The sequence below is a fragment of the Nyctereutes procyonoides genome, unplaced genomic scaffold (genome assembly GCF_905146905.1).
Source record: "Nyctereutes procyonoides isolate TBG_1078 unplaced genomic scaffold, NYPRO_anot_genome, whole genome shotgun sequence".
Lineage (NCBI taxonomy): Eukaryota > Metazoa > Chordata > Mammalia > Carnivora > Canidae > Nyctereutes > Nyctereutes procyonoides.
This window is the reverse complement of record NW_026575133.1, coordinates 30,957,336-30,983,259: the sequence shown is the minus strand read 5'-3', so window position 1 is coordinate 30,983,259 and position 25,924 is coordinate 30,957,336. Positions and strand designations below refer to the sequence as shown.

General features: G+C 48.0%; 1 long non-coding RNA gene across 1 annotated transcript; it reads right to left on the bottom strand.

Annotated features, from left to right (window-relative positions):
• Positions 1 to 226: 226 nt before the first annotated feature.
• LOC129493686 (uncharacterized) lies at positions 227 to 14,927 on the bottom strand. Its single transcript, XR_008661191.1, has 3 exons — positions 14,730 to 14,927; positions 772 to 825; positions 227 to 652 (listed from the first exon to the last, which is right to left on the bottom strand). It is a non-coding gene; the product is annotated as an uncharacterized LOC129493686 (long non-coding RNA).
• Positions 14,928 to 25,924: the final 10,997 nt, after the last annotated feature.

The window sequence follows — 25,924 nt, the reverse complement described above, 5'->3', positions numbered from 1 at the left end:
AGTGGGGGGTGGGGGTGGTTCCCTTTCAGACCCTGGGCCCCCGGGGCTGCATCTTGGGGCAAGATAAAGGTCATTCATGGAAGAAACTTTTACAAAGTTCTCGGTCCTCAGACCGCCCTGTAACCTGCATAGAGAAATTCTTACCGTTCCTGAGATGGCTCTGTCCCCAGAGGGGCCATCTGTACGTATGTTGCACTCCATGTCTGTCGGGGACTGTGGAACGGAGGCCACAGTAGCACCCTGCAGCTAACCAACCACAAGATCCCCCACCCCCGCCCCCGCCCCTGGCCCTCCTGCCTCTGCTTCCAAACTGGAGGGCTTGGCAGGGAGGGAGCAAGGGCTCAGGCTACGCCAGACGGGCACGCTGAGCCAAGAACCAGCTTCAGGCTCAGACAGGTGGGCAGAGGCCAGGGGCCCAGACGGTAGAGCAGCCGAGGTCTGACGGGGATGCCATCACCCGGCCCAGGTGCAGGGCGGCACCTCCTGTGGGTGGCACGGGGCTGTGGGCAGAGGCGCCAGGCTAAGGAGAGCTTCCGATTCACACAAGGGCGCTGGGCTCCTGCGAGTTCTTGGCCCTCCCCTTCCAGCTCATTCTGGATTTTTCACTTTCTCCTCAATGAGAGGCTGGTTTTGCATGTTTTGGCTTGCAGCTCTGTAACACATACACATAAGTGTGATCCAAATTAGTACTCACAAATGTCATCTTAATTACTTGTTCTGCTGAGCAAAACAGGAAACAATTATTCAAAACATAAAGAAACTTGTGAATACCTTTTTCTTCTGTCAATGACAATCGGGTTCCTTTGGCTGCATTTTTGTTTCGGCCTTAAAGAGATAGCAGAGAAGAAGAGGCTGGGGTGGGGGTAACCAGGCTGCGGAGGCCCACCCGTCCAGCCGTCCCCCTGGGGCTCCTTCCCGAGGTGCTGGGGGTGGGGCTGGGGCCTCCAGTCCCCTCCCTCCCTACCCGGAGCTGGTGCCAGAAGCACCAGCCTGGGCGGCTGGGGGGTGGGGCGCTGGGGGGGGGCTGCCTCCCCAGAGCTGGCTCCCTGGGCCCTACAACCTGGGGAGAAATTGTTTCATGTTTGTGTTTCGAATCAGGAGCGAGAACCGCATTCTCTCCAAATGTATGCCAATTATTGTCAGGCCGCCTTTTAAGGTCTTTCAAGCTTTTAAAGATTATTCAAAGCACTTGAAATGGGCTTCCATCTAATGCCTCATTTCATTGCATTAAACAGCCTAGTTAATAAAGAATCAATATATTCAAAGGGCAAGGTTATCTTTTGTCTATAAGGGGTGGTGTCATTCTGAACCTTTTATAGTTCAAATGCTGAAAAAGACCTCATGAAATCCATAGTCATCAAGTAGGTCAGTGAGAGCAACAGAAGGAAGGGGAGGGAGCTGAAAGGGAAGAAAGGCTGCTCTCCTTTAGAACAACTCGGCCTTATCTCCTGGCTCCGAGCGCCGAACGGGTCCTCCGAAAATGTCAATTTCTCATCAAGACAAGAGGCCACGATGATCATTTTTTCCGGAGAATACATACAATTAAGAGAATGCAGAGGGGCAGCCGCGGCAGCGATTCGGAGCTGCCTGTCCCACGAGCTCCGCGCTCCCTCCCAGCAGATAATAAGAGAGGTTGATAACTCAAGTGTCAATATGCCAAAGAGCGAGTTTTGAATGTGAGTCCTTGTGCTCTGAGCGCGCCCGGCCGATCCCAGGCCCTGATAACGGCGCAGCTGCCAACGGACACCACAGGTTGGCCCTCACAATTAATGCGATGAATAAATCACACAAAAGAGTCGGGAGGCTTTATACTCAGTGAGACAATCCCCTGTTTTACCCTTCAAGGATTCCTTTTATGTTGGAATAAGGTTGCTTTTAATGAAATTTAAACTCATCAGAGGAAATCAAAAACCTCCAATCAGATTACAAATTGATTTTTTGGTCATTTGTCATTTCCCAGTTTCACAGAGAGCAAGTTGCCAGTCCGGGGCCGGGAAGCCGGGGAGCCCCGTTCCCAGCGCCTGGCCCGGGACGCGCGGGGGCAGCAACTGCCGCCTGTGCGGACTCGGACGCCCTCCCGAGCCATCCTCGCCCCCGGGCCCCAGGCCCCCATCGCCCTTGGTGGAGCTCCATGACCGCTGGGTGCGCACCCATGATCCACTCGTGGCCAACAGGGGCACGTCCTCTCGGAGCCGCAGTGTGACGTGGGAGCCAGGGGACCAGCCGGCCCTCCTGCGCCGAGCGCATGTCACCCAGGGCCCCGAGGAGACCCGGCCACCTCCCCCTGACTGTCCCGCGTGAGCCCAAGCGCTCCCTGCCCGGCACGGTCGGCCCTTGTCCGGGCCAGCGATGGGCCTCCCTGTGCTGCCACCGAACCTGGGCAACCCCAGGCCACCAGCTGCTGGGCGGACTGGAGCTGCCCCAGGACGAGGCGCACCAGCCTTCCTCGACGTCCCTTCCGGAGCGGGGACGCCCAGCCAAGGCCACAAGGCCCGGCCGGTGCAGGGCCGGGGCAGGCGCTGCTTCAGGAGGGGAGGAAACACCACTCCCGATTCTAGAATGCTTGGAGACCGCCTTTAGAAATGCAGTCTCTGAAGTGAGGTGAAGAGTCCACATGTTTCTGAAGAGCAAGTAAGCACCACACCCCACACACACTTGCGAAACCCGGGGCTTTGCAGGTTATTTCAGCAGCCCCAGGGACCCTGTGCCGGAGCCCGTGCCCCCCTCGGGAGGGACAACGGCTGTTCAGAGAGGTGACATGACCAGCCCAAGGTCACAAGGCCGGAGGGACCAGGGCCAGAGGCGAAACCAAGTCTCCGACCTCCCAATCCTGCTCTTTCCACTGACTTCGGTTTCAGCTGTCTTGGGTGGGGGCAGAGGGTGCAGAGAGACAGAGACACAGAGACAGAAGAGACAGAGAGATGGAGCATCTGGATGGAAGGAGAACCACCACACCTCCCTGGAAGCTTCCAACCAAGCTTGGGGGACACGTGCTGCCCCCAGGGCTTGACGCAGCCAGGCCTCGTCCTCTGAAGCTCAGCGGGTCTTGTTTCTGGACACAGCCAAGGTCACAGGACCACGATTCTTTTTTTTTTTTTAATTTATTTATTTATTTTTTCTTTATTTATGATAGTCACAGAGAGAGAGAGAGAGAGAGGCAGAGGGAGAAGCAGGCTCCATGCAGGGAGCCTGACGTGGGATTCGATCCCGGGACTCCAGGATCGCGCCCTGGGCCAAAGGCAGGCGCCAAACCGCTGCGCCACCCAGGGATCCCAGGACCACGATTCTAAAGCCAAAGGCAGAAGTTCCTCTCCCCGGGGCCCTGGCAACAAACTAGGCGCCTCCGAGGAGCTGTCTCCCCGGTGCTTCTCACCAGCACCCTCGGGCCACCACACGGTCAGCATGTGGCCGGGGAGCCCACACGGGGCTGCGGAGAGCCTGCCTGCCGCCCGCGTCCACGGGGTACCCCGGGCCGCACCCGGCATCTGCAGTGCGAGCTGTGTGTAGGGGTCCTTCACGCGGCGCAGGGACAGGAGGGGGACAGGAAGGGAGGCAGTGCCAGCGGGACTGGGCTGCAAGGCCTGCGGTGTCGGCCAAGTCCCCAGCCCCAGCAGGGCTCAGCCAAAGCTTCTGTCGTGGCTGGCAGGGGGGGGCAGGATGAGGGGGAGCGGGGAAAGCTCACTAGTGGTTCGGCCAGCAGGACCAGAGTGAGCGACAGCAAAGTCAGAGGGGGTGGCCAGGACAGAAGTGAAGTGTCAGGGGGGCACACGGGCACCCCACTAGGCTGCCCCGGACGGCTCCCACCGCCGTGCTGATGGCAGGCTGGGGACAGCTCACTCACCCGACGGGGGTTGGGGGGACTCCTAGCCGAGACGAAGCCTGAAACTTGTGTTTCCCGCCACAAAAGACCAAGCCCGGAACCACCACTGCAGCCCAAGGAACCCAGGCTGGTCTGGGCCCGGGGTGAGGCCACCAGGAGACAGAGAGAAACTTGCGACAATTACAACAAAAGGGTTTATATCTCAATATACAATGAGCTTTTGCAAATCAATAAGACCAGATACCCTGAAGAAAAACAGGCAAATTCACAGTCCATTCACAAGGGAACAATACAAGTGATTGATAAGCTTTGGAAAATGTATTCAACCTTACTTAAAAATGCACATCAAAATAATGAGATGAAATTTTTTTCATCTATTAAATTAGAAAAGATTTTACTTAAAAGCTAATACTCAATCCTGTTGATGGAGAAATGGGCATTCTTAGAGTTGTCGATAGAAGAGTAAATTGGTACAGCCTTCTGGAAATCAATTTGACGTTATATCAAGAGACTTAACAATGTTCATATCCTTTGACCTGCTAATTCCACTTCTAGGAATCAATCTTAAGGAAATAATCAGAGATTAGGCAAGATTCAAGTACAAGATTGTTCGCTGCAGTAATATGTATTTAAAAAACTGGAAAGAACCCAAATACCTGAGAATAGCAAGAGTCTTAATTTATTATGGTATGGCCATATAATAGAATATTATATATTCTACAAAGCCGTTAAGATCACAATTTTAAAGTATATTTAAGGAAATGGTAAATACTAAGATATCAAATTAAGGCGAAGCAGGCATGTGATACTGCGCATAAAACATAATTCAAAATTGTGAGTTTCTATGTCAAGAGAAGGCAAGAAAAAGAAATATATATTAATGTGACAGAATAGTAAATATTTGGAAAAAATAATAGAATTATAGCGGGATCAATGTTTGGTGTGTTTGGGAGGTAGAAGCTTCTAGAGGACGCCCAGGGGTACCGGGGGCACTGGTGATGCAAGACCACGTGGAATGGCAGCTGAGGCATGGGGGCCGTGGGAGACCAAGAGGCTGGTGGAGCTTAGAGAGGGAGGCTGAGGTGCAGAGCCCAGGGGTGCAGAGCCCAAGGGCCTCAGGGCCCGGGGGGGGGGCAGGGCCCAAGGGAGAGCAGCTGAATGCCCTGCTCCCAGCTTCTCCAGCATCCCTCGAGGCCTCATACTGACTTCATCCTTACTTGTAGGGCTTCTGCTGCTAGCAACCAAACAGTTGGTGACCACACGAGGGAGAAAATTAGACGATACATTAACTTGCTACAAGTTAAATAAAACCTTGAAAGAAAAAAAAATAATAAAGAATAAAATTACTGTCATAAGAAAATCCAAAAGAACTTAAGAAGTATTAAATTCAGTAAGTGGGATTTAGCAAGACTGATGAATATAAGGTCAGCCTACAACCACATGTCTCTAATAGTAGGAATTTTTTCAAAAGCACACCACTTACAACGCCACAAATAATACCAACACCCAGGAAGAAAGCTGCCAATGTGATCGAAGATGACTGCCCGGGAAACCATATAATTGTTGAGAAATGCTGGGGATCTTAGGAAATGGAGGTATTAAACATATTCATGGGTTGAAAAATTGCATCTTGCAAAGATGCCAGTTCTCCCCAAAAAAGACCTCGGGACCCAGTCTCAGCGTTGGTCTGGCTCCAGTAGCTCCTTTCCTGAGGCTGATAAGCTGCTCCTGGAATTTCCATGGAGCTGAGAGCGACCTCGAGGGGCTGCAGCAACGGGCAGAGTGGCCACCTGAGGTCTCACTCAGGCTGGGCGTCTGTACAAAAATCCCATACCCGGGGCCCTACACAGCAGACATTTCCGTCTCCCAGTTCTGGAGGCTGGGAAGTCCCAGCTCCGGGTGCTGGCAGGCCCGGTTGGTGGTGAGGGTGCTCTTCCTGGCTTGTGCGCCCGTGTGCTGGGAGGAGAAGGGCTTTCATCTCCTGCAAGGGCACGACTCCCACTGTGGGGGCCCCACCCCAGCGTCTCATTAAAGCTTTATCACCTCTGGTCACGTTGGCGAGTAGGCCTTGAACATATAGATTCTGGGGCACGAGCATTCCGTCCCTAACACTGCCCAAGCAAGGTTCCTTGTGGGGCCACAGCAAGGAAGACAGCGTGGCATTCGAGCAAGACTGGACAGAGTCAGGTCTGGACATACGCTCACCTGACCTACAGCACAGGTGACCCAGCAAAGCAGTGGTAAAGGGGCGGGCCTTTCAGTAAGCTGGGCTGAATGAAGTGCATACCCGTGTGCTCAATAATGTGACTCTCCCTTACACAAGTGGGTGCAGATCAGGGTGGGGGGCGCCCGAAGAAAGGAGAGAACAGTGTTCAGGGACAGAGAGAACAGGTGGTGTTGACATCAAAGTCCGGAGGGCACCCAGGACCTCTGAACTGAAGCAGCAATGAGATGGAGCACAGAGCCCCCATCCGCCTGGGCAGTGGGGAGGGCTGAGGCTCACAGGAGCCAGGAGGGGGGCCCCACAAGCTAGAGCAAAACCCAAAGCCTGCTCCCTTCCATCTACCTGCTTGGACAGGGTGGAGACTGCACCTTGGACCAGCCCTCGCAGGGAGCTGGTAAGAGCCGGCACTCTGAAAAGCTCACTCAAGCGCTCAAGAAGCTTTCAAAAAGACCTGTGGTTTTATGATTGAAAAAAATTAAGACCTAAATAAATGGGAAACATCACACGTTCATGATTGGAAGAGAGTTTATCGTTAAGATGGCAATGCTTCCCAATCGATCCACAGATTGGATGCAACCCCTATCAGAAGCGCAGCTGGCTTCTTGTAGCCACTGACAAGCGGATCCTGAAATCCGTGTGCTCCAGCACGGGACCCAGAGAACCCACACAAGCTCAGAACAACAAAGTCAGAGGACTCTGCTTTGATTTCAACACTTACTACGAAGAGGGAGAAATCAAGACAGTACAGTACTGGTGTCGGGCGCATGTCCAGATGTGTGGAAGAGAACTGAGAGCCCAGAAATAATCCCGTGTATTCGTGGTCAACCCGGTTTTGACAAGGGTGCCAGGGCCATTCCAGGGTAAAGAATAGTCTCTTCACCACATATGCTGAACAACTGGAGAGACACAAGCAAGAGAATAGACTTGGACTCTCACCTCATACCATATACAAAAATGGGCTTCGAATGGATCAAAGACCTAAATGTAAGAGGAAAAGACTGTCGAAGTGAGGAGAACACACAGGGCGGGCTCTCTTCAGGACTTCAGATCTGACTGCAGATGACACACAGATTGGCAACCGTGTGTGATGCAATGAATCTGGTGCACATTTCAGATTTGACACCAAAATATCTATGTTTCAAAGACGTCATAGAGCCGTTGGAAATCAGCCCACGGAATGGGAGAAACTGAAAACTGTGTATCTGATAAGGGGCTTGCATCAAAAGTATATCAAGAACACTTGCAAACACAAACAGCAAGAGGACAAATGACTCCATTTAGAAATGGGCAAATGATCAGAAATAGACATTTCTTTAAAGAAGACACACACATGGCCAACAAGCACATGAAACGATGCCCAGCATCATCGGTCATCAGGGAGATGCAAATCAAATCCACAGTAAGAGCCCCCGTCACGCCCACGAGGACAGCTGTGATCAGACAGCAAGTGCTGCGGGCTGTGCAGACACCTGACCCTCACACACCTGCTGGCGGATCTATGAAACGATGCAGTCACTTCCAACAGGCCAGCGGCTTCTCATCTGGTTCAACAGCTACCACAGGACCCAGATTTCTATTCCATTACATCCGTAGTCACGGCAATCTACGTTCACCGGATGCTTACTTCTGAATGCTTAGGACAGTTTGCAATAATCAAAAGGTAGAAGTAACCCCCAAAAAGCCATTACAAATGGATTTTAAAATTTTGGTGTCTCCATACGATGGAAACTTACTCAGTTATAAAGGGAACATGGATGGACCACAACGCAATGAACTTTGAAAACATTACGCTAAGTGATGGAAGCTGATCCCCAAAAACCAAGTTTCTGTTTATACGCAACATCCGGAGCAGGCCAACCCACGGAGACAGAGAACAGATGAGTGCTTGCTTGTGGCCGGGAAACATGCGGAGTGGGGGCGACAGCTGCAGAGACACGAGGGGGGCGTCGTTCCGAGGTGAGGACCATGCTCGAAAATCGACTGCGGTCAAAACCATTGAACTGTGTGCGTTAAACAGGTAACTTTTAAGGTATGTGAATTATTTCTCAATAAAACAGCTGTTAAAAAGTACTGCGGTTTTATCAGAGCAAAAACAAAAACAAAAAAAATGAACATTTCATGGAAAATTCATCCTCAGGCGTTTGGCTTCCTGAAGAAGCCGTATTTCCCTGAGAAAGTCTCTGGGCCTGGGGCCCTGGGTCAGTGTGAGAGAGAGAGTGAGGGTCAGGGTTCCGCACTCTTGCCCTGAGCAAGGCAGGGTCTTCCTTCCACCTGCTCCCCAGGGAGTAGTACCCACCGCCCGTAGAAGGGGAGGCTCATCACATAGGCCCCTACTCAGCATCCCCAGCCATCAAGTCCTGATCTCGGCCGGGGTTCTACCCTGGGGAGTCTGCACCTGCACCCCAAGGCAGGTGCAGACTCCCCCCCACCCACCCCAAACTAGGACCCTAGGGCTGTTCTGAGGCTGCCCTTGGGTCCCTGTGGAATATACACATCTTCAGTTAAGTTTTTCTTGAAGGGAAGAAGAAGCCTTCAAGGATGGCTTTTTAAAATGGGTTATTTTCTGAACATTCCACAATACTCCTACTTTTTAAATGTCATAGTCCTGTTTTTAAATTTCTCCGAAACTTGTCATCATCTAAGTTGGATATCCAAAGTCTCAGCTGATCCCACTTCTGCCACCCTGGTCTGAGCCACATCTGTGCTTCCTGGGCTTAGGATATCTGAGGCCTAAGGCGTCCCATTGCCTCCCCTCCTGCCCCAGCTGTCTTCCTCAGCACCATAGCCAGAGGGTCCTTTAAATTAGGGCAGACTGCCTTCACCGCACCCCCTGCAGATTTCCCCCAATGGCTGCAAGGAGGTCCACTGTCAGCCCCTTCACCCCTTCCCCCTCAGCCGCAGCACGGGGCACAGATACCTCACGGTCCATGAACACAAACTCCTGCCTGAGGCTTCGCACTTGCTCTTCCGTCTCCCTGGAGCTCTCTTCTGCAAGGGCATTTACTGTGTTCCCTCAACTCAGGGCTTCTGTCCCCGCTTCCCAGGGAGGTGTCCCTGCCCGTTCCATCTAAAACTAACACCCCTATCCCAACCACTACCCATATCCCTTTCCCTCCACTCCAGTTTTTCTCCTCAACACTTATTTACACCATTTAATAAAGCTGAGGCTTTCCTTAAGCAGCCTCTGTACTCATCCACTAGACCAGAAGCCCCTTGAGGAGGGGGCTTGTCTGCTTGGATACTTGCTCCAGCCTTAGCACCCCCAGCGCTTGCAACCAAACCCCTGCATTGAGGCAACCTGCTTCTAGGCTCAGGATATGTGGCTTAATAGCATGCCATGTTGGCCCTGGGGAGTTCAGTTTTCATTATCTCTCACGGTTTTGCTCCATTGTGTGTATTTTTTTAATTAGTCTATAATATATAATCTTCAAAGTAACAGAACAAGGAAAGAACTCCCATATTAGACCCATGGCCTCCCTGGAGGCAAAGTGAGCTCCAGAATGTCAGCTCCATTTGGAGTATTTGTGGAGGTCTCACTGTGGGCCAGGTCCTGGGCCAAAGGCAAGATAGGCATTAAACATATAATAATCCATTTTTACTTGCTGTCTTGTAATCCAAGCTTGTTGTGAAAATAAAAGCAATAAATATGGGTAAGGAAGGACAAAGATAATCCTCCTTCATGCCAGCTCTGCCTAAACTCCTTCTCTTCCCTGGTGATAACACAGTCACAAGTGGCTTTCAATCTTTCTAGACCTTGTTCTAAGGACTTTACAGATACACATTTCCATGTAGTTAAAAAACTATAACACAGAGCATGACTTTTAAATATTTAACATCATACTCCCTTCAGTAATCTCCCGGTGGTACATGGGGATCCACCCTGTTTTCTAGTGGCTGTAGAAAAAGAAGTGCATTTATTTATTTATTTATTTTTTAATATTTTATTTTTTTAAATGTTTTTTTAAAATTTTTATTTATTTATGATAGTCACACACAGAGAGAGAGAGAGAGGCAGAGACACAGGCAGAGGGAGAAGCAGGTTCCATGCACCGGGAGCCTGACGTGGGATTCGATCCCGGGTCTCCAGGATCGTGCCCTGGGCCAAAGGCAGGCGCCAAACCGCTGCGCCACCCAGGGATCCCAGTGCATTGATTTAATCTGCCTATTGAAAAATTTCATATTGTTTGCTATGAAAAACAATGGTATGGCAACAAAAAGTCTATGATAAAAAATTTAAAGATACCATTTTTTAAAGAAAGATACCATTTACAAGGGTACCAGAACAACAAATATCTAGGAATAAACTGAATAGAAATTGTTCAAAACCAGTACAATTGAAATTGAAAACCACAGAGCAGAATTGAGAAAAAACTTAAATGCCTAAGTGATTGGAGGGATGTACTCTGTGGGTTTAAAAACTTAATAAAGTAAATTTTACCAAAATTGATCTGATGATTAAACACAATAAAAATAGCATTAGGTTTTGTGTTGTGGAAGTTAACAAGCTGAATTCAAAAGTTCTATGGGAATGGAGATGGCAAAGATAGTCAATAATCTTGACGAAAGACAAAACTGGGAAACTTAGACCACCAAGCTTCAATACTTAGTTTACAGCTAGAATTAAAACAATGCTATTGATCAAAGGATAGTTCAAAAGTCCACTCAAACGGAATTCAGAGTCCAGAAACAGACCCACACAGGACCAGATGAGGCTTGGCCAACAAGTGGCTAAATCTCTTGCACAAAATAAAAATACAGTTTAACCCCTATCTTGCACAATAAAATCAAGTCCTGACAGATATGCTGCTGAATGCAAAAGATAAAGTTTTCAGAGGGAAACATAGGAGAATTGTTTACAAATGTACCAGGCAAGAATATATTAAATAAGACACAAAAAGCTTCAACCATTAAATAAAAAATGGATAAATTAAACTACATTAAAATTAAGAAATTCTGTTCTTCAGAACAATACCTTTAGCAGAATGGAAAAGGAGGCCACAGGGTGGGAGGGGATATTTGCAAGATATACATCTGACAAAGAACTCATCAGAATATAAAGAAGACCCACACATCAGTAAGAAAAAACAGCTTAAGAAAAAAAAAGGATGAAATACTGGAACAGGCAATTCATAGAAATCCAGATATCCTAATAACCAATAAATGAGACTAAATTTAACCACCAGGATTATGAAAGATAAACCACAAAGAGACAGCACTACGCCTCCACTAGAATGGCTAATTATGATAGATCCGGCAATATGTCTTGGCAAATACGTAGACCTAGAGGAACTCTCACACACAGCTGGTGTGAGTACAAATTGGTACAACCATTTTCACCATTCTTTGGCAGAAACTACTAAGGCTGCACATGACGACTCAGCAATCCCAGTGCTAGCTGTACACCCAACAGTCATGTGTATGTATATTCACTAAATCATACCAACAAAAATGCTATGGCAGCACTGGTTTTTAACAGTCTTATTGAGCTATAACCGAAAAACAAAACTATACATAGTTAATGGACAGAATTTGACAAGTCTGGACATATATATATATACACCCATTAAGCCATCACCGCAATCAAGGTAATAAACATCTCCATCACTTCCCAAAGTTTCCAAGAGCAGTGCTATTTTTAAAAGCCCCTAAATGGAAACATGTTCATTGACAGTAAAATGAATAAATAAAATTGTGGCTTTTTCATACAATACAAATATTTTAGATGGCAAGGAGAACAACTTTCTTAATACATGCACTTGCATGGATGAATCTCACACATTGCCTACTGAAAGAAGCCAGACATAAAAGAGAACACATTATGTGATTTCCATTTATATAAAGGTCGAAAAGAGGCAAAATGGACCAGTGTAAAAGTCAGAATGGAGGTTCCATGGGCAGCGCAGTAGAGATGAGGAGAAGGTAGGTGGGATCTTGGTGTGTTCACGTTGTAAGAACCCATAGAGCTCAATACTTAGGATTCTTGACCTTCTCAGTATGGACGTTTTCCATAACAAAAAATTTATACTAAAAAGGGCTACAAAGAACATCCTTGTAACTTGTATATTTGTGCATAAGTCAGTATTTTTGTAAGGAATTGTTCCTGAGGTAGAATCATTAGTTCACTTTTATTTTTATTTTTTTATTAGTTCACTTTAAAACAAGATGGTCTCATTCACCAACACATAAGGAAATATTAATTTCTGAAAGTCCTGGGTGGAGCAATCATGTATGAAAAAGAAATAAAAGGCATAAGAATTGGAAAGAAGCAGCAAAATTATCTCTATTTGCAGATGACATGATTTTATATAGAGTCCTAACTTCCATCAAAATACTGGTAAATGAAAAAAAAATACTGGTAAATGTCATCAATAAATTCAGTAAAGTGGTAAGATAAAAATGAACATACGAAAATCAGCACTGTTTCTAAATACTAATGAAAATTACCTGAAGAAGAAATAAAGAAATCTACTCATGATAGCATCAAAAACAATAAAATACTTAGAAATAAATTTAACGGAAGAGGTGAAAGATCTCTATACTGAAAACTACAAGACATTGATGAAAAAAATGGAAAACACAAATAATTGGAAAGATAGCCTGTGTGCATGGGTGAAAAGCACTAACATTGTAAAAATGTCCATTCTACCCAAAGCCATCTAGATTCAATGCAATCCCTATCAAAATCCCAACAACATTTTTCACAGAACTAGAATAATCCAAAAATTCATACAGAACCATAAAAGATCCTGAGGAGCCAACACAACCCAGAGAAAGAACAAAGTTGGAAGCATCACCCATCCTAATTTCAAACTGTATTACACAGCTACAGTAATGAAAACAATATAACACTAGCATAAACACAGACACGTTGACCAGTGAAACAGAATCAAGAGCCCAGAAATAATGCATACTTGTCTGTCAACTAATATTTGACAAGGAAGGCAAGAATAGACAAAGTAGAAAAAAGTCTTTTTTAAAAAATAGATTTTATTTATTTGAGAGAGAGAGAGCTTGCATGAGTGGGGGAGAGGCAGAAGGAGAAGCAGGCTCCCTGCTGAACAGGGAGCTGGATGCAGGACTTGATCTCAGGACCCTGGGATCATGACCCCTGGCTGAAAGCAGGCACTCAACTGACTGACAGGCACCCCGAAATACAGTCTTTTCAATAAAGGGTGCTGGGAAAATTAGAAATTCACATGTAAAGAATCAAACTAGACTTCTCTTTTATATCACTCCTAAAAATTAACTCAAAGTATTTGATTAAAGACTTACTATAAGATCTGAAACCATAAAGCTATTAGAAGAAAACAGAGGGGAAGGAGCTCTTTGGCATGGGCTTGGCGATGTTGTTTTTGGACAGGATACCTAAAACACAAAGAACAAAATAAAAGATAAACGAGGGAGTCCACATCAAGCTAAAAAGCTGCTGCACAGCAAAACAAACCATCGACAAAGTGACAAGGCAACATTAACAGAGTGACAAGGCAACCTACAGAATGGGAGAAAAAGTTTGTAAGCCACCCATCTGATAAGGCTTAATATCAAAGTATATAAGCAACATATAAAACCCAATAGAAAAAAAGAAAAAAATCCAATTGAAAAGGGGGATCCTGAATACACTTTCCCAAAGATATTCAAATGGCCAACAGGTACATGAAAAGGTACTCAACATCACGAGTTACCAGGGAGATGCACAGCAAAACCATCATGAGGTGTCACCTCATGCCCTTTAGGATGGCCACGATGGAGGACAGAAGATAACAAATGCTCACCGGGATCAGGAGAATGGGAATCCTCGTGCAGAGTTGGTGGGAATGTCGACTCACGTGACTACTAAGGAAAACAGTATGGAGATTCCCCAAAGACTTAAGACTAGAACTACCACACGATCTTCCATTTTCACTTCAGGGTATAGATGCAAAGGAGACAATATCACCACCTCAAAGGGGTACCTGCGCCCTCACGTTCACAGCAGCATAGTTATAATAGCCACATTCTGGAAATAACCTACTTGTCCAATGATGATGAGTAAAGGAAATGTGATATATACAATAAATACACACACACACACACACACACACACACTCAATGGGATAGACATGAAGGATTTGTGACAATACAGACGAACCTTGGGGGAATCACACTAAGTGAAACAAATGAGACAGAGAAAGACAAATACTGTATAATCTCATGTCTGTGTGGAATCTAAAAAAACCTCAAGTCCTAGAAAGAGATCAGATCTGAGGTTGCCAGAGGTGGGGGAAGGGGTTGGAGGATTTGGGTTTGAAGGTGGTTACAATCTCTCAATTTGTAAGTTATTAGATAAATGAGTTCCAGGGATGAATGCACGAGATGACTATAGCTAACAATACTCCTGCTCTGTATACTTGGAAGTCACTAAGGAAGAAGATCCTAAAAGTTATTACAAGGAAAAAACATTTTTTTATAACTGTGAGGTGACGGACATTAACTGAACTTACTGTGGTGATCATTTCACAATCATACATATATCCAATCATCATGCATGCCTCAAACTGCAACAATGTTATATGTCAATTGTATCTCAATATAACCGGAAAAAAATTTAGAAATCTTTCACTGCCTATCTTCGCCCATGATAAAAAATTCATTCCTTCATTTAAAAATAGTGTCATAAGAGGATAGATACTGCATGATTCCACTTACATGAGGTGCCCACAGCAGTCAAATCCGTAGACACAGAGAATAGAATGGTGGATGCCAGGGCCGGGAGGAGGAGGAGGAGGAGGGGATGGAGAGTTAGTGTTTCACACTCCAGAGTTCCAGCTGTGCCCCATGAAGTCCTGAAGACGGATGGCAATGAGAGATGCACAGGAAAGCAGATGTACTCCATGCCACCAAGCTTCACCCCGAGAAACTGCTAAAATGACAAATGCAATGGATATTTCAGCACGATTTTTTAAAAAAATTAAAAACATGTATTGAGTGACTGCTAGAGGTCAGGCACTGTTCTAGGTCTGGGGAAAAAGCTATGAATCAAAAGACAAACATTTACTACTCTTGAAAGACTTACATTCTAGTCAGGCTGTTATCAATAAAAATTTCTGCTAATCTACAGCAGAAATAAAGGATAAAGAAGCTGAATAAACAAGAGAACAGATCAATGGAACCAGGAGCTAGTTCTTTGAAGAGGTGAACAAAATTGATAAATCTCTAGCCAGACTCATTAAAAAAAAATAAAAAAGAAAAAAAAAGGGGGGGACTCAAAATCACAAATGAAAGAGGAGAAAGAGCAACCAACACCACGGAAATACAAAAAGATCGTAAGAAACTATTATGAAAAATTATATGCCAACAAGTTGGACAACCTAGAAGAAATGGATAAATTCCTAGAAACATATATCCTACCAAAACTGAGTAAGAAAGAAAATTTGAACAGATTTCCAGCAATGAAATTGAGTCTGTATTAAAAAAAAAATTCACAACAAACAGTATTCCAGGGCCAGACGACTTCACAGGTGAATTCTACCAAATGTTCTCAAGCTTTTCCAAAAACAGGAGAGGAAGGAAAATTTCCAAATTTATTCTCTGAGGCCAGCATTACCCTGACACCAAAAACAGATAAATATACGAGAGAGAGAGAGAGAGAGAGAGAGAGAGAGAGAGAGAGAGAGAATGAATAAATAAATATTACAGGCCAATATCTCTGATGCACATAAACACAAAATTTCTCAACAAAATACTAGCAAACTGAATCCAACAATACATTAAAAAAATCATTCACTACAGTCAAGTGGGATTTATTCCCAGGGTGCAAGGGTGATTCAATATTTGCAAATCAGTGTGATACATCACATAAATAAGAGGAAGGATAGAAACCTGTATGATCATTTCAATAAATGCAGAGAAAATATTTGACAAAATATAATATATATTCATGGTAATTAAAAAAAATCCCTCAACAAAGTAAGTTTAGAGAGAACATCCCTTAACATAATAAAGGCCATGTATGAAAAGCTCACAGTGAACATCATACTCAATGGGGAAAAACTGAGAGCTTTCCCCCTGAGGTTCAATAACAAGACAGGATGTCCACTTTCACCACTTTTATTGAACATGGTACTGGAAGACCTAGCCACAGCAATCAGACAATGAAAAGAAATAAAAGGCATCCAAATTGGTAAGGAAGAAGTAAAACCTCCACTATTTGCAGATGACATGATACTACATGTAGAAAACCTAAAGGCTCCACCAAAAACCTACTAGAATAAATGATAAATGAGTTCAGTAACATTGCAGGATATGAAATAAATCAACGTGCAGAAATCCACTGCCTTTCTACACACTGATAATGAAGCAGAAGAGAAATTAAGAAAACAATCCCATTTACAATTGCATCAAAAATAATAAAATATCTAGGAACAAACTTGACCAAAGAGGTGAATAACCTATACTCTGAAAACTATAAAATACTTAATGAAAGAAACTGAAGATGACGCAAGCATGTGGAAGGACATTCCACACTCATAGGTTGGAAGAACAAATATTGTTCAAATGTCTACCACCCGAAACATTCCATAATGAAATCCCTATCAAAATATTGCCAACATTTATCACAGAACCAGAACGATCCTACAATCTGTTTGGAACCACAAAAGACCCTAAATAGCCAAAGTAACCTTCAAAAAGAAAAACAATACTGCAGATATCACAATTTCTGACTTCATGTTACATTTCAGAGCTATAGCAATCAAAACAGTATGGTACTCGGACAAAAACTGACACACACATCAATGGAACAGAAGACCCAGAAATAAACCTCTAATTTTATGATCAATTAATCTTTGGCAAAGCAGAAAGAATACCCAATGGGAAAGAAGATAGTCTCCAACAAGTGGTGTTGGGAAAACTGGACAAGCTACATCCCAAAGGATGAAATTGGACCACTTTTTTACCTCATACACAAAAATAAGCTCAAAATGGATTAAACATCTAAATGTGAGACCTGAAGCTAGAAGTCCTAGAAGAGAACCCAGGCAGTAATTTCTTGGACACCGACTATAGCAATATTTTTCTAGATACATCTCTTGAGGCAAGGGAAACAAAAGTAAATATAAACTAGGGGGACCACATCCAAATAAAAAGCTCTGCATATCAAAGGAGATAATCAACAAAACTATAAGGCAGGCTATGGAATGGGAGAAGATATTTGCAAACGCAAATATTTAGTAATAAATATTTAGTAATAAAAATAAAGAACTTATATGACTCAACACCCCAAAAAACAAGTAACCCGATTAAAAAATGGGCAGAAAACATGAACAGACATTTCTCCTAAGAAGACATAGAGATGGCCAATAGACACATGACAAGATGCTCAACATCACTCATGCTCCGGAATGAGCAAATCAAAACTATGTTGAGGTATCACCTCGAACTTGTCAAAATGGCTAAAGTCAGAAACGCAAGTGTTGGCGAGGATGTGGAGAAAAAGGAACCCTGGTGCCCTGCTGGTGGGAATGCAAACTGCTGCAGCCACGTGGAATACAGTATGGATGGAGGTTCCTCAAAAAGTTAAAAATAAAATTACTATATAATCCAGCAATCATACTAGTAAGTATTTATCCCCAAAATACAAAAACACTAATTGGAAGGGATACAGGCTTCCTGAGGTTTACAGCAGCATTATCTACAATAGCCAAAGTGTACACAGATCGATGACTGGATATGGAAAATTATATATATATATATACACACACATGATTATATATATGAAAATGGTGTATATATATACATACACACAATGGGATATTAAATATATATTATATACACATAATGTAAATAATATATATATTATGTATATAAATATTATAAATGCATATATACATAAAATTATATATACACACACACATATACACAGTGGAATATTACTCAACCATGAAATAATGAAATCTTGCCATCTGCAACAACACGGATGGAGCTAAAGAGTTCAATGCAGGTGAAATAAATCAGAATGAGTCAAATACCATATGATTTCACTCATATGTGGAATTGAAGAAACAAAACAAATGGCTAAAAGAAGGTAAGAGAGAGAGAAACCAAGAAACAGACTCCTAACTCTAGAGAAGAAACTGCTCATTGCCAGAGGGGAGGAGGTGGGGGTTGGGTGATGGGGTGAAGGGCACATGTGTCCTGATGAGCACTGAGTAATGTACAGAGCTGTCCAATCACTGTATCATACACCTGATACTAATATAATGCTATGTTAATTATACTGGAATTAAACTTAAAAAAAATATTTCTACTGATCTGATTGGTGATAATGCTCTTTTACTGTTTTAATTAATTTTGCATTTTTCTAATTCCTAATAAGGTTTCATATAATTTCACATACTTATGGACCATTTGTATTCTATGAAGTGCCTCTTATTACCTGCCCATTTTTTTTCTATCGCATCGTCTATTTCTTATTAGTTTGCAGCAGCTCTTTGTATTTTATGGCTATTATCTTTTTTTTGTTTGGTTGGTTTGTTTAATATGTTGCAAATATCTGCTGAGTCAACAACTTGGCTTTGGGCTTCTCTCCCTGTATCCTGTCCCTGGCAGTCTGTAAGTCAACTTCTCTCTTCATGGCTGCCATGTCTTTGCGTAGGCTGATCTTCTCCATCCTAGGATTAAAAAAAAAAATTCTTACACCTTATCCTGATACTTTGATAATTTTTATAGGTCTTTAATTTCTCCAGAGTTAAATTTTATGTTTGATGAGGAGAAATTTATTTTTTTATATGGGAACAAATTATACCCAAACCATATACTGAATTGTCAGTCCATATTTTCCACTGATTTAAAATATCACATTATTGGTGATAGTTCCTTATTTTCCCTCTACTGACCTTTTTGGGTATTCCTTCCCAGATACCATTTATTTTAATTTCCGTAGCTTTTCTTTTTTTTCAAATGTATTTTTATTCCTAGAAGGGCAAACCTTCTCTAAGAATCTTTAAAATTTTTCTTAGCTATTTTTGTGCATTTGCTTTTCCAAACAATTTCAGAATCAGTTTGATACTATACAGAATTCATAATTTGGGGAGTCTTTAAGATATGGAGTCTTCCCATTCAGGAACAAAATAAGTGTCTCTGCTTATTACACCAGAATTAAGGGCCATTGGGATGAGTGTCCCACAGGAGAGATGGAGAGCCCTTTGGGAACGTGAGTTTGGAGCCGTGTGCGGACAGCCGCTGGGAAGGAAGCAGGGCGGGAACAGCAGCCGAGGTGACTGGCCTTCTGGGAGGTGTATTTGCCAACAAAGGCCCTGGAGCGGTGGCTGGGACAGGGCAGCACCTGCTGGTGTATTAACTGGGGTTAATGATCCTTTAGGATGAGCACTGGGTGATATGCTATATGTTGGCAAATTGAACTCCAATTAAAAAAAAAAAAGACGCTTTAGCTTTGAGGTCAGTTCTAGGTTCACAGCGAATCAGAGCAGGAAGTGCAGAGATGGCCCCAATAGCCCCTGTCCCCACTGTGCATGGCCTCCCGTGTGCACATCCCCTCCTGGCATGGGACACATGTCGCACCTGTTGAACCTACAACACGCAAACCCCGTACCCACCGTAAGACCATCACGTGGAGTCCTCTTGCTGTCACCGCCCTAGCATCCTCCGTGCTCCCCGTTCACCCGCCCTCATCCCCAGAGCCTGGCAACCACTGATCTTTTTACCATCTCCACGGCCCTGGCTTTTCCAGGATCAGGGAGTGTGTGGCCCTTTTGGATCAGCGCGTCTGAGTCAGTGGTAAGCACCTGAGGCTCCTCCGTGTCTTTGCACGGCTCATCGCTCACTTGTTTTATTGCCAGTCGGTCGCCTGCTGCCCGGACTCAACAGTTTACCCGTTCAACTCGCTGACGCGCGCCCTGTTAGCTTTTAGGGTTTGGTAATCCTGAGTGTCTCCGTATCATCCATGTGCAGCTTTCTGCGCAGACGACGTAGGTTTCGGAGTCTCCGATAAACCAAGTGGGCTGCGTGGCACGGGGAGAATGTTCGGTCTCCTAGGGAAGGGCCCGGCCACGCCACGTCCCCAGCAGTCCACCATGTGTGAGGAGCCGCGGGGGAAGCACGTGAGCTGCACAGGACTCGGGGTTGGGATCACAGGCTCTGGTGGACACCAGCCCCGAGACCAGAGACCTTGAGAAAAGGCAGCACTCAGACTTCTCGCGTCCAGGACGGCACCAGCGTCACCGACTACAGCTGGGTTCTCCTTCTGCACTTCCATGGAAGGGGCCGAGCCTGGGACAGGAAACACGCCCTCGGATGTCACAACAATCACCATCTTGGTTCTGCTCAAACCCGCCCCTTAAGGACCTCGGTGCCTGGGGGCCTCGGAGGCACAGCAGCAAACACTGTACCGCGGAGCCTTCCTTTGGGAAAATTATTTTCTTTCTAAAAGGACATTTCTTCGGTGTGTGGGATAGACTTCACCACACTAAGAGCCTTTGGAGGATGAGGGTTTGTGGGGAGCTCATAGCCCTCGGCTGGGGCACGCCCCCTCACCCCACGTAGAGGCCATGCCTGGGGAGGCCTGCTCTGGAGCCAGAGCTGGGGGGCTCCAAATTTGGGGATTGATGGGCCTGGAGGATGTTGGATCTCCCTGCTTTGCTCAATCCAGAAGGCTCAAGGGGGCAGGCGTCCACTCAGCGTTCGCTCTGATGGAGAAAGTGATCCTGGTCATTGCTTTTTCTCTTGGAACTTTTCTAATCAGAATGGATCTTGCTGTCAGGAGGGCCAGAGGCCATCAGAAGTGAGCTATGGCGAAGGTGATTTCCTGGACAGGCAGACGCATGGAGCCCATGCACTTGGACTTTTTTTTTTTTTAGTCTAACAAGAATCAATATTTAAGATTATGCAATGTCCATACCAGCCTGAAATAGCTGCCAACCCAAGGACAAGGGTTGGATAATTTACAATGCAAGGAATCCATTCTTTTTGAGAGGGGGAAGGGAAAAAAAATCAAGATTTAAGCTTTTTATCCTGGGCTGAACTTTTCTCCTCCATTCTTAATGGCACCGGACGTAAATAAACCATCCATTTTGTTTTGTACGAGAGGTCTCCACTTTGCAGAGACTCCGAGGAAACGACAGGCCGGTTTCAGATCCTCAACCTGCATGGGTCTGAGCTATAATGGCCTTGTAAACAACGCTCATTTACATGTTTCCAACTTATAATCTTGTCCTTTAGTCTGATCAAAATCCGCTCTTCTGTTCTTCTTTGCTCCTACAATCAGCAGAGAAAGCCTTTTTATTGTCAGCTACTAATGGTTCCTCTATCCCGTATTTTTAATGTGAAGATTAAATATTTATAAACACCTCGTCAATAGCATCCCATAGCCGGGCCCTCCCGATGTGGGCTGCACTGGCTCACTCGGCAGCAGAGGTCACAGGTCAAGGGGCCGTGGACCTGGGCTGCTGCTACAGGGCGGGGCTTGTTCCTCAAAGAGCCTGCCTCCTGGCCAGGGTAAGTTTCCTTTGTCCGCCAAGCCCGGAGGCCCTGGCCTCCGCCACCCTAGAGCTGACCTGCCAGGTGACCTGCCTGGACACGATCCAGCTCGGGCTGTCCCTGGTGGAAGCCGAAAGGCACCAGCACTTTCCCACCACCCGGTAGTGCAGGGCGGATGGGATTTGAGCAAAGAACCAACCTGGCTGGGAGTGGGGATGGGCAGGACACTTCCCGCCTCTCCAGAGGCACAGGGAGGGCCACACTGGTTCCTGAGGGCAAGGGGCAGGAGCCCGACCACTGGCACGAGACTGTGTCCATCCCCCCTCCACCTGCTCCTCTCCTCATCTCTCGGCTCCTCCAGAGTCCTCGTTGATGCTGACGCTGTGAGTCATCTCCGCCCCGCAGACAGGTGGCTTGCTCTTCACTGTCTGACCTCTGGCTGAGAAGGGGCAGCTGGCTCTGAGGTGGCAAGTGTCCATGATCTCAGGGCTGTCCAGACGGCTGCATGAGGCCCCAGAGCGGCGGGTGCACAGAGAAGGTGTCTGTGGCAGGTCTCTGCCTCCTGAAGGGGTGGCACTCTTGGTGACAGCGTGGGGCTGGGGGCTGCCGGGAGCTGGCGTGATGGGCATGGCCGGGGTGACCAGGCCAGGGCGACGGCCTGCATAGCCGGAGTGCTATGCTGGGGGTGGGGTATGGAGGGAACCCTAGGTCCTGGGTTTCAGACAGGAACATGCGCCCTGTGTGCTTCTGAGCAGTCCGGTCACCGCGGGGGCAGGCTTCAGGGGCCAACGTGGCAGATGGCGAGCCAGCGCAGAGGGGAGGCAGGGAGGCAGGCAGGCGGGGAGCAGAGCCAGGAGGCTGCCGCCGGGTGGACAGACGGATGGTGCAGCCACCCCAGGAGACGGAGGCGAATCCTCACCAGCTGCTCCACACGCATCAGCTTGGGGAACCCTTCGCACGAGCCTCCCAGCACCCTGGCAGGTGAGCGGGGCTCCCCCCATGCCAGCCAGAGCTCTTGATCCAGAGGCGGCGGCCAGAGAGAACGTGGATGAGGAGGTATGAAGGCCAGGAGGCAGCTGGGCAATCCGGGGCACAGCGCGCCACCCCAGGGACTCAAAACGGGGGCAGTGAGATTCACTGGTTTTCCTCACCTGACTCTTAACAACCTGGGACGGCAGAGGCCAGTGGGCCGGGATAGAAGCCCAGGTGCGGGTGGGGAAGGGGGGCAGGAGAGGACGGGGCAGGACGGCCTGGGCGTGCGTCCCCAGCTGGACACAGGAGAAGCTGCGCCCTTGTGCCGTTGTGAAGCCTGGAGGGGGGACAGGGGCTCGGCCTCCGCCACCAAATCACAACCGAACACCCGTCCAAACATCCGGGTCACGCCGGGGAGTCCCGCATCCACCCCACTCCTGGTGGCCTGGCGGCAAGAGGGCAGAGACAGCCTTGCCCATGCCTCTGCCTTGAACTCCCCTCCGCGCCGTGCCAAGTGCAGAAAGGAGCCAAGTCCACCTCCGCTCCCCACGGAGGCGCCCACCGGGGAAGGGCCCAGAATCTGGCCTGTCCTCAGGCTGCTCGTCGTGGGGACGGGCAGCCTCCTCGCCCCACCAGCCCAAGACGCAGAGCTGGGCCGGTGCAGGCAGGGCCCCAGGAGCTCCGCCCGGCTCAGCCCCCCAAGTGGGGAGCCGGCCATGTGCCTGCCCCCCACCCCTGCGCATCGTGAGGCTCCGTGGGCTGAACAACGTCCACACGAGAGCTTTGGAAACTGTAAAGTGCTGCCCAAGCATAAAGACTATCCTTGGTTCCAGGCATGAATGATGCTGGGAGCTTCCTCGAGCACCTGGATTGGGGTGGTCACGGCCCTTCCTCAGGACGGGCCAGACGGCACCCACACGGAGCGAGACCAGCACAGACCTCTCGTGAGCAGGACGGGTCTGGAATCGCAGCGAGCAGGGCTGCCGCCCCAGCAGACCGCAACTCCGCGAGGGCAGGACCCCTCCTGGGTCTCTCGCGTGGATGCCCCACCAGCAAGGGGAGGACACGAGGGCGCAGCCCACACCGTAAGTCTCCACGCCTCCGACGGGACGGCGAGGGGGCCAGAGCACGGCCAACGTGACACGCTGAGGGAGCGGCATCGGTCATCATCGAGACACAACTGCCGGCCGTCCCCGGGGAGACACAAAACGAGCCGAGCAGCCTGGGAGCACATGCGCCCCCGGTGGGCCTGGCTCGGGGGACGGCCGGCTCCCGTAACCGCCGCAATGATGATGAATACGTATTGATTTCTGCAGGGCCTCTCCGGAGCCCCAGAGCACTCCATGCACTTATTGGAAAGTGCCTGAAACCAAATTGAAGACAGGCCCAATGAGGAGAATCAATCCAAACACTAAGGGCATCTGAGGGCTTCGGAGCAAATGGGGAGAGACAACAGGTACTCAGCCGCCCCCACTTCCAGACGCTTAAGGAAGACACTTTGCCCCACTCCGCTCAATAGCTTGCCGTAGCCTTAGCTGGAAAACTGAAATTTAGAGGTCAGGGCGTGCACACGGAGGGTGGGCGCGCTTGCTTTCAGGGAAGGACTCGGAGCGGCCTGCAGATTCGCCTGCCCCGGCGCCCCCGCCCTGGCCTGGCACTGCCGGGGTGCCCGGGGCCTGCTAGGGAAGCCCTCCTCCACACCCACTGAAACCACTTTCTGCAAACAAAACCGCTTTCTAACAACTTTCTCCTTGGAAATAATTTCAAACTAACAGGAGAGCTGGCAGAAGAGTGTAGACAACGCTCCACACTCCTTCCCCCGGAGTCCCGGCCGCCAACGGCATCATTACTGACCTGCCTGCCCACGGCTGTTTCCCCAACTGCTTGGGAGGACGCTGAACCCACCCTGGCTCTTGGTCCCCAGGTACTTCCACAGGTGCTTCTCGGGGCTGGTGGACCTGCCAGCTCGCAGCCTCCGTGAGCGTCGCTCTGACACGGGGTCTCCTTCGCCCGCATGTCCCGTCCCATGTAGCACCTTCCCCTCCGCTGCGGGGTCTGGTCTAGGGCAGGGGCTGCCCTTCGGTGCCGTGTTCTTCAGGCTCCGGTCACCTGAACATCCCGTCTTCTCGGACACTGACAGTTTTGAAGAATGCAGGTTTTCACAGCAGCTTTCAGCCCGGGCTGCTGGGCTGGAGGACCCGATTCCATGTCCCACAGACACGGGGACCAGACCTCGCCCCAGCCCTCGCTGTGACCACGCCGTCTAGAGCCCAGGGGGTTGGGCCTGGCTACCCAGGGGTGGGGAGGGCAGAGGGTGTGCAAGTCTGTGGAGGGGTTTTTTGGGTCACCAGCCCCTTGGCTCATAGGGCAGCTTTCCCTTGAGGTGTGCAGGTGTCTGTGAGGCCCGTGATCCAGCTCGGCATTCAGTGCACCAACACGAGGCTGAGCTGCACCCTCATCATGAGCAGGGCGCCTGGGGGGCTCTGTCGGTGAAGCATCTGCCTTCAGCTCAGGTCATGATCCTGGGGCCCTGAGATTGAGACCTGCATTGGGCTCCCTGCTCAGTGGGGAGCCTGCTTCTCCCAATCTCCCCGTGTGTGCGCACGCGCACGCATACACCCCTCTCTCTCTTTCTTAAAGAAATAAAATTCTTTTTTTTTTTTTAAGAAATAAAATCTTTAAAAAAGATTCACTGATGAGCAAGGATGCTGAGGAGCCCATTTCATATCTGGCAGAGAGGCAACTTAACCAAGACTGGTATTAAGTGACCTTGCTCTGTTCTTAGGATCCCCCACCCCCACTACACCCAGAGCCCAGGAAACAGAAGCTGGTGGAGTCTAGGAAGCCCGAGTGAGCAGAGTAGAGTCTGCAAACAGCTGCCTTTTTCTTACCTTGGGTAACAAGACAGAGGGGGTTCTGAAGAGAGAAACAAGAAGACGCGGGGTCAGGAGACAGAAGACATAAAGTCTAGCTGATGCGGCACTGGCCCTGCCCTGTCTGCCTGGCTGACCTGGCACCCTGGACACCTGGCCAAGGGCCCTGAGGGGCCTGGCACCCCCCTGGGGGACCGGCCTCTACCTCCTGAGGAAGGCAAGAGCAGCTGTGAATGCAGAGGCCGCAGAGGCTCCGGTGGGTTGGCTGCCCCCGGGCTGCCCCCATGCGCCCCGTCCAGGCCTTTTTCACAGGGCGCTGCAGGACCAGGCCCCCGAGGACCACAGCAACTCTGAACAGCCTCCTCCCTTGCGTGCTGCAGGCTCCATCTCAGGAAGGGCCCTTACAAGATGTGTTGCTATTCGATTTTCAGGAGTTCCCTTAAGTAGCAGCACAGGGAGGGAGGACACGGGGAGGAGAGCGGGCATGTGCTGGGAATGGGGTCCGTGGAGGGAGAAGCAAGAGTGGGCAGCGAGCTGCTAGTCTGCACAGAATGAGCACAGGCT